The following is a 15,028-nucleotide window of genomic DNA, read 5'->3' as shown; positions in this document are numbered from 1 at the left end:
TTCTTTTAGAGCAAAACTCCTCTCCTTGCCTATATTCTCTACCCTCAACTACTCTCTGCTTCTCTTTACAGCCTTATCAAACCTGGTTTTTGTGCCCACCACTTTACAGAAATGGAAAGGTCACCAATGACCTTCATGTTGTTAAGTATAGTGGTTAGTTTTCCATCCTAATCCTACTTCCCCTTCACCACTATGTCATAGAAGCCATCAGTCAGCCGCCTTGGTGCTCTCCTCACTTGGCTTCCAGGACACGATTCTAGCCTGGGTTTTTCTCCATCTCTCTGAAAGCTCCTTCTCAGTCTTCTCTGTTGTTTTTGTTCATCTTCCCATCCTCTAAACATCGGAAGGCCCCCAGTCTGTCTTTGAACCTCTCCTTTTTTTTCTTTCTATTTTTTCCTTGTGACCTCATCCAACCTCATGGGTTTTGATACCACTAATATTCTAAAGAATTCCAAATATATACTGCCAGCCTTAAATTACATTCATGAATCACCACCTACTCAGTATTTCCACCCAGATATCTCTAACATAACATGTCAATATCAGAGGTCCCTCACCTCTCACAAAATGTTCCTGTTAAAGTTTTTCTTCCTTCCAACTACAGGACTTTTCCAAGATTGAGCTAGACAAGGAGGAGTGGGAAGATGGCAGAAAAAATCTTCCTCAACCATCATGTACAACATTTGGTACAACATTTTATGATGCATTTTCAAAAAGAAAATCATCAGAGGGTAGAAGATGAAAAACAGAGAAACCAGTAAAGAGGTTATTTCAGTAACTTATGTGAGGAACTAAGGAATATGGGTAGGACAGAAAAAAGTGAACAGGAAGGTGAAGTTTTCAGGCAGTAAATTAGCTGGGACTTGGTGATTAATTGGATGTAAAGAATGAAGGAGTGGGAAATGTCACGATGATTTCATGTCTGACTTAGAAGTCTGGGTGGATATTGGTGACATTGAGATAAGGGACATATGGAAAGTATACAATTTTGGAGAAAGGGGAATAAGAGGCTCAATTTCAGTCATACTAAAAGCTCATGCCTACCAGATATTAAGTAGAAACTGGATAAAGTATTCATATAATTTGAGTACAGATGATTTTTTAAATGTGAAATAGAGTATATGAGAATATGCTCATATACTCTAGAGTACTCTTACATACACATAGAGTATGTGAGAAAATTAGTGTGTACACTAATATGGCCAAAGGCCTGAATTTTGCATTGAACCAGACTAAAGAACCAACAAATACAGAGTGCCTTTATTTTCCACTCCTGATGGAAGATACACCCTTAAAACAAAACAATACATGCCATTCTTAAAACGTTGTCTTTATAGGGCTGGGGGGAAAGGAAGTGGGCTGGTTTGTATAATATTCTGTTGTGAAAATGATGTATGGTGGTTTACCCACGGTTATAACTATTGAACACCCATACAAAGTTTCATGCCCCTCTATAATTGACACCTTTGGATAAACCTGACACCTTCTCTTTATAAATTCCATCCACTGCAACCTCATCTTCCCCGACTCCTGACGATAACAGTATGTATTTAGGGCTACATGTCTTCAAGACAACAGCAGTTTTGGGGGTTTTAGGACCAGTGAAACCACAGGGAGGCTGAGCTGGAGACAGTTTTACATGATGAATCATTACCAAAATTGTGAGCTAAATTCTGATTGCAAAACCTTTGTTACTGTGATGTTACAATGATCCAAAAGAACACAGCTGGATTTTCAGATGACAGGTGGAACATTCAATTTCTGGCTAAAGACAACTCAATTTTGCAGTTATAAATTGTGTAAATTTGATGTGGACATCACCGAAAGGGGATATGTGTGGAACCCCACAAGGTTATTATTACAGTGACGTTTTCTGGCAGTAGACTCACTTTTTGATTAGAATTTAGGAACATATGGAAACCCTCTATAGGGGGTCATCCCCAAACAGAAACTTTCTGAAATTTAATTAGCTTAAATTTACTGAAGGTTTGGGTTTTAATTTTATGGTAAACAACAGCAGCATCAAAACCCTCTATAATTTGGCTGCAGCCTCCATTGCCAATCTTAGCTTTGTACTTTCCTTCCTCAAATTCACACTTCACCCAAAGTGTTCTATTTACTGCCCTCTGACCCTGGAGGACATTTTTCTCACCCTGCTCTGTCTTTTCTCCTCTCCTGTGCCTTTTGAAAACCAGCTCAATGTCCAGACTCTTCCATAAAACCCTTCTTGACCTCTATAACTTAAAGTGATTTTTACCTCTTCTGAAATTATATAGCAAATAGTACAAATATGGGAAAGTTTTTTAAACTTGAAGTTTTTAAAGGTTTTTAAACAGTAAGCAAATATTTGAAATATTATGACAACATCTCATAATTGGATTGGAAAGTTTTTTCAGTTGATGAAATTTTATTCACCCTACATTTTTGAGTCTATCAAGACTACCCTCAGCTTTCATGATTTGCTGGAAGAACTCACAGAACCCAGAAAACTGTTATATTCATGGTTGTGGTTTACTGAAGTGAAACGATACAGATACAAATCAGCAAAAGTAAAAGACACATAGGGCAGAGTCCAGAAGAAACCAGGTATGAGAGTCTATTCTTTAACAGTGGTGTAGTATAGACAGTACTTAATTCTCCCAGCAACAATGTATGACCATCTGTGCAATGTATTGCCAAACAGAGAAGCTCACTAGAGACTTAGTATCTGTATTAGGGTTCTCTAGAGGGACAGAACTAATGGGAGATATATATATATAGAGAGAGAGAGAGGCTGAGGAGCAAGGAGAGCCAGTCTGAGTTCCAAAACTGAAGAACTTGGAGTCCAATGTTCGAGGGCAGGAAGCATTCAGCATGGGAGAAAGACGTAGGGTGGGAGGCTAGGCCAGTATTTCTTTTCACATTTTTCTGCCTGCTTATATTCTTTTTCTTTTTCTTCTTTTTTTTTGAAATGGAGAGTCTCGCTCTGTTGCCCAAGCTGGACCGTGGTCTGCAGTGGCGTGATCTCGGCTCACTGCAACCTCCGCCTCCCAGGTTCAAGCAATTCTCTGGCCTCAGCCTCCTGAGTAGCTGGGACTACAGGTGTGTACCGCCATGCCTGGCTAATTTTTGTATTTTTAGTAGATACGGGCTTTCATCATATTGGCCAGGATGGTCTTGATCTCCTGGCCTCATGAGTGCCTGCCTCCACCTCCCAAAGTGCTGGGATTACAGGCGTAAGCCACTGTGCCCAGCCTCTGCCTGCTTATATTCTAGCCTCGCTGGCAGCTAATTAGATTGTGCCCACCAGATTAAAGGTGGGTCTGCCTTTCCCAGGGCACTGACTCAAATGTTAAGTTCCTTAGACAACACCCTCACAGACACAACCAGGATAAATACTTTGTGTCCTTCAGTCCGATCAAGTTGACACTCAGTATTCACCATCACAGTATCAAAGAGATTTTTTTGGTGTGGTCAGTCATGGAGGTATGAAGTGCAGCAGGCAGAGTGTGATAGATAGGTAACAGAGAAGACCTTGTCCCTTCCTATCAGGGCATCAGCATGACCGAGTGCTTCCTGCCCCCCACCAGCAGCCCCAGTGAACACCACAGGATGGAGCATGGCAGCAGATTTACCCAGACCCCCAGCTCTGAAGAGATCAGTCCTACTAAGTTTCCTGGATTGTACTGCACTGGCCAGCCCTCACCTCCCCAAGACATCCTCCATGAGCCTCCTGATATAGTGCCTGATGATGAGAAAGACCATGGGGGAAAAAAAGGAAAATTTAAGAAAAAGGAAAAGAGGACGGAAGGCTATGCAGCCTTTCAGGAAGACAGCTCTGGAGATGAGGCAGAAAGTCCTTCCAAAATGAAGAGGCCCAAGGGAATCCACGTTTTCAAGAAGCCCAGCTTTTCTAAAAAGAAAGAGGAGGATTTTAAAGGAAAAGAGAAACCCAAAGAAGAAAAGCATAAAGAAGAAAAGCACAAAGAAGAAAAACATAAAGAGAAGAAGTCAAAAGACTTGACAGGAGCTGATGTTGCTAAACAGTGGAAGGAAAAGAAGAAAAAGAAAAAGCCAATTCAGGAGCCAGAGGTGCCTCCGATTGATGTTCCAAATCTCAAACCCATTTTTGGAATTCCTTTGGCTGATGCAATAGAGAGGACCATGATGTATGATGGCATTTGGCTGCTGGTCGTTTTCCGTGAATGTACAGATTGCTTAGAGATGTATGGCATGAAATGCGAAGGTATCTACAGAGTATCAGGAATTAAGTCAAAGGTGGATGAGCTAAAAGAAGCCTATGACCAGGAGGAGTCTACCAGCTTGGAAGAATATGAGCCTAACACTGTAGCCAGTTTGCTGAAGCAGTATTTGTGAGAACTTCCAGAGAACTTGCTTTACTAAAGAGCTTATGCTGAGATTTGAAGAAGCTTGTAGGAGGACCACAGAGACTGAGAAAGTTCATGAATACCAGCGTTTACTCAAATAACTGCCAGAATATAACTATCTTCTGATTTCTTGGCTCATTGTGCACATGGACCATGTCATCACAAATGAACTGGAAACAAAAATGAATATACAGAACATTTCTATAGTGCTCAGCCCAACTGTGCAGATCAGCAATGGAGTCCTGCATGTGTTTTTCACACATGTGCAAGAACTCTTTGGAAATGCTGTACTAAAGCAAGTGACAAAACCTCTGCGATGGTCTAACATGGCCACAATGCCCATGCTGCCAGAGACCCAGGCAGGCATCAAGGAGGAGATGAGGAGACAGGGTTTTCTTTTGAATTGTTTATATCAATATCTGCAGGGTGGGAAAAAGGATTTATCTAAAGAAGAAAGATTATGGAAAGTCCAAAGAATTTTGACAGCTCTCAAAAGAAAACTGAGAGAAGTTTAAAGACAGGAGTGTGAAACCAAGATTGCACAAGAGATAGCCAGTCTTTGAAAAGAGGGTGTTTCCAAAGAAGAGATGAATGAAAATTAAGAATTTATAAATATTCTCCTTGCTTGGGAGAATGGGATTCTGACTGAACAGGAGGAGCTCCTGACCATAGAGCAGTTTCTAGGCAGGCAGATTTCCTCAGAAAAAGAAAAGACGTCTGAGGGACGCCTCAGAGTCGAGATTGCTGAAATTCAGTCGCCAGCAGCACGGCTGAAGTGAGACTGAGGAGTACTCCTCCGAGAGCGAGAGATAGAGTGAGGATGAGGAGGAGCTGCAGATTATTCTGGAATATTTACAGAGACAGAACAAAGAGCTGGAAACAAAGAACAATCATTTGAATCAAGCAATTCAAGAGGAGCGCAAGGTCATCATGGAGCTGCACGTGCAGCTCCAGCTGCTCCAGATGCAGGGACCCAAGGCCGAGCAGCAGGTGCAGGAGGACCAGGAGGACCAGGAGCCTGAGTGGCGCGGGGTGCTGTCCAGCTGCTCAGAGATGGTGGCCTCTGGCCAAAAGAGGCTAAACGGCAGCCAAAGGCAGGCAAGGAGCTGGTGAAGCCATCACCCAGCAGGGACAGGAGGGAGACGTCCATCTGAGCAGCCTGCGTGGCTGTCTGGAGTCTGCGAAACTGAAAGGACCTGTGCATCTTACTGTAACCCGGGGGCCAGGCTGGCTTTCTTGCCGTACATTCTGTAAAGGTGTCTTCTCTTCTCAGACTCTTCCTCTGTCACACGTCTGACTCCTTCGCGTCAGGCTCAGGTTCCATAACAGGACGAAGCAGTGGAAGCATTGTGGACTTTAGGGACAGATGAGTTTTCCAGATAGTGTCAGTTTATTTGGAGATTAATTTTCTTTGTTAATTTAAAATAATTGTTTTAACCCTTGAGTGGTTTCTTTTTAAATCAGAAATCTTTATCACAGCAGAATCAGGATCTCTTTCTCATTCAAGGGGGGAACCGCACCAGATCAGCGCTGCACCTGCTGTGGCCGATGCAAGCTGCGCCCTCTGGGATCTCTGGTACCTTCACACTTGCTTGTGCCTTCCACACCTTCTCGGTGCAAATTCCTGTGGGGGAACTGCCTCGTGTTCTCTGACTGGCCAGAGCGGTGCCTGGTGTGTGTTCCCTGGCCCGCCCTCCTGACTCTCTCCTTCTGCAGTTCTGAACCACAGTCAGTAAGCCCGAGTCACCGGGACGGCCTAGTCTGGCCACAGACAGAGGCTGCCTGTGGAGCCTGCCCACCCGCCCCCAGCAACACAGGCCGGTGGGGAAGAGGCCGCCCGTTCCCACCGGTTCCTCACTGCAGGGACCAGCAAAGGCCTTCTCACTGAGTTGGTCAAAGGTAGTCACCTTGGCCTGGTGCATCCACAGAGGATTCACAGAAGATGTTGCTCAAACTAGAAACCTTTTAAACGACTGACCTTCCTTAAAAACAGAATGACTCTGATTGCTTGCTTGGGCTAGAATGTACACGTCTCCTTTTCTGAATAAGCCACATACATGCTTTTAAGCAAAAGTTTGAAATTATCCATATTGTCTCAATGAATCTGCTGGTGCACTCCCAATTGACAAGATTGAGCAATAGAAAAATATTCCTTTCCTTTGAGTGATAGCTGTGATTCACCCCACCCCACTTTCTTGTTTCTGGTCCATCTGACGAGATGGATGCTCTCAGGCTTCTGAGAGGCCGGACCCTGGAGGCAATGTGCTGCAGTCACACTCTGTTGAGTGAATAGCACCACAAGACAGGCCAGGCTCGTGGCTTGGAAGACAAACCCCACATGCACTCAAGGGGGAAAAAACAAACCCCACAGGAAAGCTCTCTCCTCCTCCTCTTAGCTAGTATTTATTTTCAGCGCCTGTTTGATGCAGTTTTTAAACCTCTACCTATTGTACTGCTGTGACTCATTGACCATTGCTTGATTTTTGTACGAATAAAAGCTTTGTTATAGAAATCAGCATACTATTTTTTTTTAATCTGGAAAGAAGATATTCTGGTGACCGAAAGTATGGTTGGGTATCAGATATAAATGCGCAAATGCCTTCTTTCTGTCCTGTCTGTCTCAGTACATTCACTTTACAGCTGCTGGCAATATCGAAGGTGCCTTTTTTGTTTGTATAAACTCTAATTTCTATCAAAGTGTCATGGATTTTTAAAATTAGTATTTCATTACAAATGTCTCAGCATTGGTTAACTAACTTTTTCCAGGACCATTATTGATCAAGCAAATACATTCAACAGCCATTTGGGAAAAAGAAAAAGAAAAAAAATACAGATATTCACCACAAATCTCATTGTTAACATAAACTCTCTGTTGTGGTTCAAGGCCTCCTGTACATAAAGACACTCTTATCAGGCAAGACAGTCTAAAGCCTCAGAGTTTATCTTCCATTAACCAGTTGAGGGACAGTGTTTTATTTAAAATATGAAGGGTTGGAATACCACAAGCCTGCTGAGTTAACCCCTTTGATGCCTCCATTGTTTCATAATATTTAACTGTCCAACCATATTTTATGATCCTTGGGTATCAGTGTAGAGCATGGCCAACATCTTCTCCTTTATTTTTAGTTATTATGCAATATATATTTGAGTTATTTGCATTATGATGTGTCTTCTATTCATTATACTTCATATACTAAATATATTGTTCAGCTTTTGTTGTAGTTTTTTTCTGAAGAGTAACATAGGGAATATCAATTCTTGGTTAAATTCTCATCTGTGTTACAATGACATATTTTCAGAGATATTTCATCTAAGATTGTGTAGCCAGAGCTACAAAGTGACATTTTTCAAGAGAAAGTGGGGATATGAAATATGTACATGCCCATTTGCATTGTAAAACTAGAAAAAAATAAATTTGAAACCTCAGCTGTTTCTGAGGCCTGATGACTCCCCCATCTATTTTGAATAAATTAACTTATTAGGTTGAATGTTGCATATGTTTTACTTGTGTCAAGTGGAAATGTGTAAAAAAAAAAAAATCACCCCCATTATAAGCAGCCAATTAATATTTTTAAAGTAAGAAGAAACCCAGAATGAGCAGTTTTATAGATATAAATATACAATACACCTTGACTATCAAACCAATGTCAAAGCTGAAGAGCGTCTACAGGGAGGAGAAGACTAGTGTCATGATACAAGCATGGGACTGGGTATCAGGACTCCTGCTATAGCAGGGATGATGTTGTGTGTTCACATCTGTAGGAAGACCACATTTTCCCTGCTGTCCTGATAGTTAGGTTAAGACTTTTTTTTTTTTTTTTTTTTTTTTTTTTGAGATGGAGCCTCACTCTGTCACCCAGGCTGAAGTGCAATAGTGCAGTTTCAGCTCACAGCAACCTCCACCTCCCAGGTTCAAGAGATTCTCACACCTCAGCCTCTCAAGTAGCTGGGGTTACAGGTGTGTGCCACCACGCCCACTAATTTTCGTAGAGACAGGGTTTCACCATGTTGGCCAGGCTGATCTTGAACTCCTGACCTCAGGTGGTCCACTCACCTCAGCCTCCCAAAGTGCTGGGATTACAGGTGTGAGCCACTGTGCCCAGCCAAGATAATTTGATTAATTCTCTCCAGTGGAATCTAATGCATCACTTCCATCTGAGGCATTTTAAAGCAGGTGGAGAATAAATACCATGTTCCATAGGGTAGGACTGCCTGACCCCTACTAGACTTTATAAAAGAAAGAAACAAACCTTTGTTGTATTAAAGCCACTAAGATGTCAGGCTGTTTGTTACTGCAGCCTGGCTTATCCTAGCCTGGCTATTGTACCTGGGTCATACCTACAACTCTCCTGTTAGCAGTATAACCAAAGGCACGATACTTTGGCTCTTTAGCTTTTAGTTTACTGAAATAAAAAATGCAGTTTAGACTAGCTTTCTGTATGTTTCCTCTTAACTATAAATGCTCATGCAATTGGTTAAAAGCAGGAGCCCTGCAGGTTCTTTTCCAGGATATATCGCTTATTGTCTGTGACGTTAACCTCAATTTTCGTTATCTATAAAGTGAAAATATTAATACCTGATACAGAGCATCATTTTTTAAATTACACACAAATTACACTTTTCCTGGCATATTAAGAGTTCTAAAAGTCAAAAATAATTATATCCATCATAATAAGTACACTGTTAAAAGAAGTTCACAAATGAACCATAAATTTTGTTTTCTAAACATCCTTGACTCAACAATGGCATTGCTAATTGAAGTAAGTGCCTATTTATATCTCTCGTTCTTAAACTTTTTCCTAACAAAGAAAAGGTAAAAAAGTTGGCCCTTCCATTGTGGTCCTGCAGTCGTGTTTGTCACAACAAAACATAATAAAACATAGTTCACCACAGTTCATGAAACTCTCAGAGCATGAAGCAAAAAGCAAAGAGTGCTCTCTGAAGGTGTTCCATAGTGTCAGCACTGGCTCTGATATAGAAAGGGAAAAAAAGTACTATATTTCCCCAGAGTGCTACTCCCAACTGTGAGACAAAGCCATTTTGAATCTATATCCTTGAATCTATATCTAAAAGTGCCTGTTTTCTATCTGAAGAGGATGTTTATTGTATCTTTGAGGTGAACAGATAAATACTTACATAAAATTGTGTATTAAAACTACTTTCAAAAACATTTGAATGATGAACAGATAGTGTGCAAGGTAATCTGTGGTCTACTGGGCATTGTTGCCAGCACCTCTCCACATTGCCTCTACATCACAGTAAGAAGTCAGAAAAGTCAGAACTGTGTTTCCCAGAATCCTGAACCATCTGAGTAAAATTCTGATGATGAGAAGCACTATGGCTTATTTGGAAGGTGAAACGGAAGAAGCCAGTAGTCTCTAGTGGCAGCACAAGCGGATGCAGGAAGCTAGCGGAAGCCTCTGGACAAACTTCTGAGATTCATTCACTATGAGACCCCATTGGATGTACTTATTCATATCTATTTGTCAAACTGAAACTTGACTCATATAGGTAGTATTAGTAATATGGGGAGGTACCTAAGATTTTCCTGGTACTATTTACAACAATAGATTAGGAATAAAAAATTAAAACCTATTAAAAGATCAGCAAATTTTTTAACCATTCTCTTAAAATCTATTTCAAACCGTACTCAAGAACTTTTATTTTATTACAGTTTAATTCTCTTTCAATGACATATAATGTTCTTTATCTTTCTTTCTGTTTAAGCCTAGTGTAATTTTTGTACTATTATAAAATCTCATAAAATGAAACTGGAAATAATGAATACCCACCAATAGGAAATTTAAATTATCTTTTACAATTGTATTTGACCTGTCTTTACAGACTCTTAAAGGTGCCTTAGTAGAGATGGCATATCATAGAGACTAATTTTTCAAGTCTTTTCCCAAGGTTCCTTAGATCTTCAAATTAAATCAAGAAACATGTATTGAGCACCTATACTACTTGTGTACTCTAGAAACTTAAAATTCATTTGGCAAGACAAATACAATCAAAGAAATGTAGAAAACAATAACATGGATTTAACTAATACTTTACAGCAACAGTAGACAAAGTGTTGCAAAGTAATGGATGATTCATTGTTCACATTATTTACCAGAAGACTCAGAGAAGCTGTATAATCCTCCCATGAACACTTCCTCAGCCTTAATATCATCAGCTCTAAATATCTGATGGCCTATTTTTAAAAGTTCTGTTCAGTATTTTGGCACAGGATACCAAAGCCCATCATGCTGGAAGATGCAAAGCCAGGCAGGCTCATAGCATAATTGTCAGTTAATGACATAATCAATTTTTTCTTGCCTAGATTTCCTCCCTTTCTGCACCTTTTTCATTAAGGTGAACTGCAGGATCTCCAGTTCTTATTCAGTTGTTAATTACAGGCAAAGAAAGGACAAGAAGGAAACCTCAATGATAAACATAGAAGGAAATTAATTTGATTACTTTAGTTTGAGTGTCTTATAGTTCAAGAGAAACCATGACTGAGGAGCCATGATCATTCCAAAAATTATCTTCAGCTGGTGTGAGACGTTACTAGGAAAAGTCTCCAGGCTTGACAATGAGCTACATATCAATGATAAATCAAGTCAAGATTGTTCAAGACCCAAAAACCACCTACCTGTTAATATCCTCTCTTACAGTTAATTCCTCTTTTACCTTTCATACTTCTATTTTGGACTTTGGGTGGGTGAGCCTTGATTTTATGGGTAAAACTTCACCCATTTGTGGACTGCAGACACCACTCTCATTACATCATAGGCTGCGAGAAAGGGCAAAATTAAAAGAGAAGGAAAATATAAAAGGCTACAAAATCTGCTCTGGTTGCACAAACTAACTTGACCTCCATTTTTCCATATACTCAAGGCATTTTTTATCTATTATCTATCATATGTCTATCTCTTTTAAACCTTAATGATACAAAGTATGCTTAATCACTAATTGAGTATAGGACAAGCATATAAGTCCCTTGAGATCTCCCCAGTTCTGTATTCCTTCCACTTGCTAGTTCTTAAGTTCCAAAATTAATCCAAATTTCAGGAAGGAGGGAATTTGACTCAATGCCAACCCTTTGGGGCTTGCTATCTGGGAAGTAAACAGTTAAAACAGAAGATGGTCAAGTCATTCTCTCCAATGTACAAGACACCTCCAGGGGTAAAAGAAAAAAAGCTGACCCGGTCAAACAGCCATGTAAATTAGCTAAGGATAATACCTCCCAGCAGACAAAATAATTGGCATTTCCTAGCAGCAGAGTCCTCATCTATAGCAGGTTATACCTGTTATAAGATTATTTAAGGTAAGCATACCTGGAATCTATGGATTTATAGACATGAAATCCTGGAAAATGTCATATAAAGTATGTTACTGAGTATAAAGTGGAGATGTTTCATGGCCCAAACAGCTGTTCCTCCATAAATTTATTAATTGCATAACTCATTAGAGATCTTATATATTAATCTGGGCCCTGAGCACATCCTGATGCAGCAAGAAAAGAACGTAGTAAGGTTCACTGACTATTCCAGATTTCTCCTGCTTCACTATGTCTCATGATAATTTGTATCCCTGAAATCATGAATAAAGCTTGTTCCTAGGCCAAATCTCAGATTCATGTGAGTCTTTATAACCCAATTCTTTGTATTATGTCACCATCCAATCATACTTATTACTTCTTTAACTGTAGTCTTGGTTCATCCTTGAAGAAAATCTTCTACTTAATTCTCAGGATTTAGTCCCTTCTCTATATTCCAGTTCTGCTAACTAGCTCTTCTGTTTCCTGTTTACTGAAACTCTCTTAATGAACGGGTTGAGGATCTCAGGCTGTGTAGGACCAAGGCCTGCATTTTTCATGCCCATCTCTACCAGGGACCTGAGTCTTGTCTTGAGGCCTAGTACAATGACTGCTGACTTTTGTGACTGTGGAAAGATCTGACTGGCTTGAATTACAGGCTTCACTCTAAAAATAGCACCCATTCCTGGAGTTTGTAGGCTCTGCCCTCTCTTTTGTATCCCAAGTTTTAGCCACATCGAATCCCTTATACACTGCATTCTCCAGAGGACTTTGCTAGAACTGTGGTGCCATGTTCTGCTGTCTCCTCAACAGCTTTGGATGGCCTTCTCTCTACCTCACTGCTAAGAGTAATTTCAGGTTAGTCCTTTCTTATTCTGCCTCTGCCATGCCCTAATATGGGACAGAGACTGTATCTAATCATTAATTAATCTCACCTGGTTCATAAAACACATAATAGATACTCAATAATTGTCTGTGCACAGCAGATAAAGAATCCATATAATGACTATAAATTACTTATACTCAGTGTGCATCAGGCACAGTGTAATAACATTGTTGTACACAATTTTAAATCTTCAACAAATATATTGAAAATGCACCATCATTTTAGTGATGAAGAAAATGAGACTTACAAACATAGTTTTATTCAACTGCATATTGAGAATTCAACAGAAATAAGCAATGATCTGATTTAGGGCATAAAGAAAGATGCTGCAGTGTTCCTGGAGTCTAGCAGCAACAGAGAAAAGAAAAGCATGTGACAGAAATCATGATGTATCAATTTTTTTCCTACTTCATCTAAATTCCTTTTGAAGAGTTTCTCACCATTGTTCAAACTGCTTTGTTTTCTCTTCACTTTTTTGTAAGACATAATGAAAAAAATTAATTCAATCATTGGCTACATGGTTTTCATTTGGAAGGTACAAATTAGATGTCACATAGCTCAAGACCCACCTTAAGAAAAATATTTACATTTATTTACACTGTACCACTGTCAGTAATGGGTTTTTGCACTTCTACACAGAACCTAATTCATAGGCTACTCAAGTGAGAAGTTTTATTTTTAAACTTAGCCACTGAAGAGAGAGCAAATTTGACAGAACTATCTTTAAAAATGAAAATGAAAATGTACTGATCATCAGTCAAACAAAAGCATGACCCTTTAAGCAGACAAATGTAGAAACACATCTGCCTAAATCCTTCTGGGGCCTTAAGCAATCTCAAAAGATTCCTTATGTCCCTAGACAACACATGTTTGCACCAGATTTTAATCCTCTGAATGATCTCTGTCTGTATTTCAGTGCCCAGGAAATGCACAGTAGATGCTTAATAAATGTTTCTTAAAAAATACTTTTCAACTAAATTTAAAACAATATCTTTTGCCTGCAGAAGAGGAAAGGAAAAGGGTGGAATAGTCAGAGCAGCAATAAAGGTAAGAAATGAACTCTTATAATTTTTCTTTTTTTCTAAGTTCCTGTATCAACTATTAGAAACAATTCATTTATTCAACAAAAATTTTAATATTTTCTTATGTGTTCAGAGGGCAAAAAGAGGGGACAAGGCAGACATTGATCTCTGCCCTTTTGAAACTACTGTGTACTAGGGGAAACAGCAAACGCTGATGAAGATTGAAAAGGAAAAATTCTTCTAATTGTGATGTTAGGGTGTTGATTTTAGATCTTTCCCACTTTCTGATGTGGGCTATATATTTAGGGCTATAAATTTCCCTCTAAACACTGCTTTAGCTGTGTCCCAGAGATTCTGGTACATTGTGTCTTTGTTCTTACTGGTTTCAAATAACTTATTTATTTCTGCCTTAATTTCAAGGATTATATATCATTCTACTAAAAAGATACATGAACACGCATGTTTATTTCAGCATTATTTACAATAGCAAAGACTCGGAACCAACACAAATGCCCATCAATTATAGACTGGATAAAGAAAATGTGGCACATATACACCACAGAATACTATATAGCCATTTAAAAAATGAGTTCATGTCCTTTGCAAGGACATGGATGAAGCTAGAAACCATCATTCTCAACAAACTAACACAGGAACAGAAAACCACCGCATGTTCTCGCTCATAAGTGGGAATTGAACAATGAGAACACACAGACACAGGAAGGGGAACATCACACACCAGGGCCTGCTAGAGGGTGGGGGGTAAGGGGAGGGATAGCATTAGGATAAATACCTAATGCATGGGGGGCTTAGAACCTACATGATGGGTTGATGGGTGCAGCAAACCACCAAGGCACATGTATACTTATATAACAAACCTGCATGTTCTGCACATGTATCCAAGAACTTAAAGCATAATAAAAAATAGAAAATAAAAAATTATAAAATTTTAAACAAGAAAAGGAAGAGTTCTGTATGGAAAAGCAATGGATGCTATGAGACCATCTAACAGATGGACCTAACCTAACATGGAGAGTTTGGGAAGGCAGCATTAGTATGTGACATTTAAGCTTAAAAAGAGTTAGATTTATTGAGACCTCAAAATTTGGTAGTGAGCCTGCATGAGGATTCAACAAACAAAATGCAATTAATCTGAGTAACTTTCATGAATAGTAGTTTCACTATTTATTCTTAATCTAAAGAAAATAAAAATGGACACAACTATTGAACTCTTCTTAATAAATTTGATTTTTTAGAGGTATAGTACTTCTGAGAATTTTTTGCATATTGTGGAACTAAGTAACTAAGTAAACATACTGATATTCTTAAGAACCAAGTGTTTCACTGTAGAAGGATAAAACAAAGGGAATATAGACAGTAAATGAAGAATTCTGTGAAGTTTGGGATATAATGGGAAATCTCAATATAAATTTGTGTGTGTGTGTCCCAG

General features: G+C 39.4%; 1 pseudogene; it reads left to right on the top strand.

Moving 5' to 3' along the window:
• Positions 1-3,274: 3,274 nt before the first annotated feature.
• On the top strand, positions 3,275-5,521 carry LOC100999034 (annotated as a pseudogene).
• The last annotated feature ends 9,507 nt before the right edge of the window (positions 5,522-15,028 follow it).

Source organism: Papio anubis, unplaced genomic scaffold, assembly GCF_008728515.1.
Source record: "Papio anubis isolate 15944 unplaced genomic scaffold, Panubis1.0 scaffold273, whole genome shotgun sequence".
NCBI lineage: Eukaryota > Metazoa > Chordata > Mammalia > Primates > Cercopithecidae > Papio > Papio anubis.
Note: the sequence above shows the minus strand (reverse complement) of the source record. Positions and strands in the feature narration are given on the sequence as shown.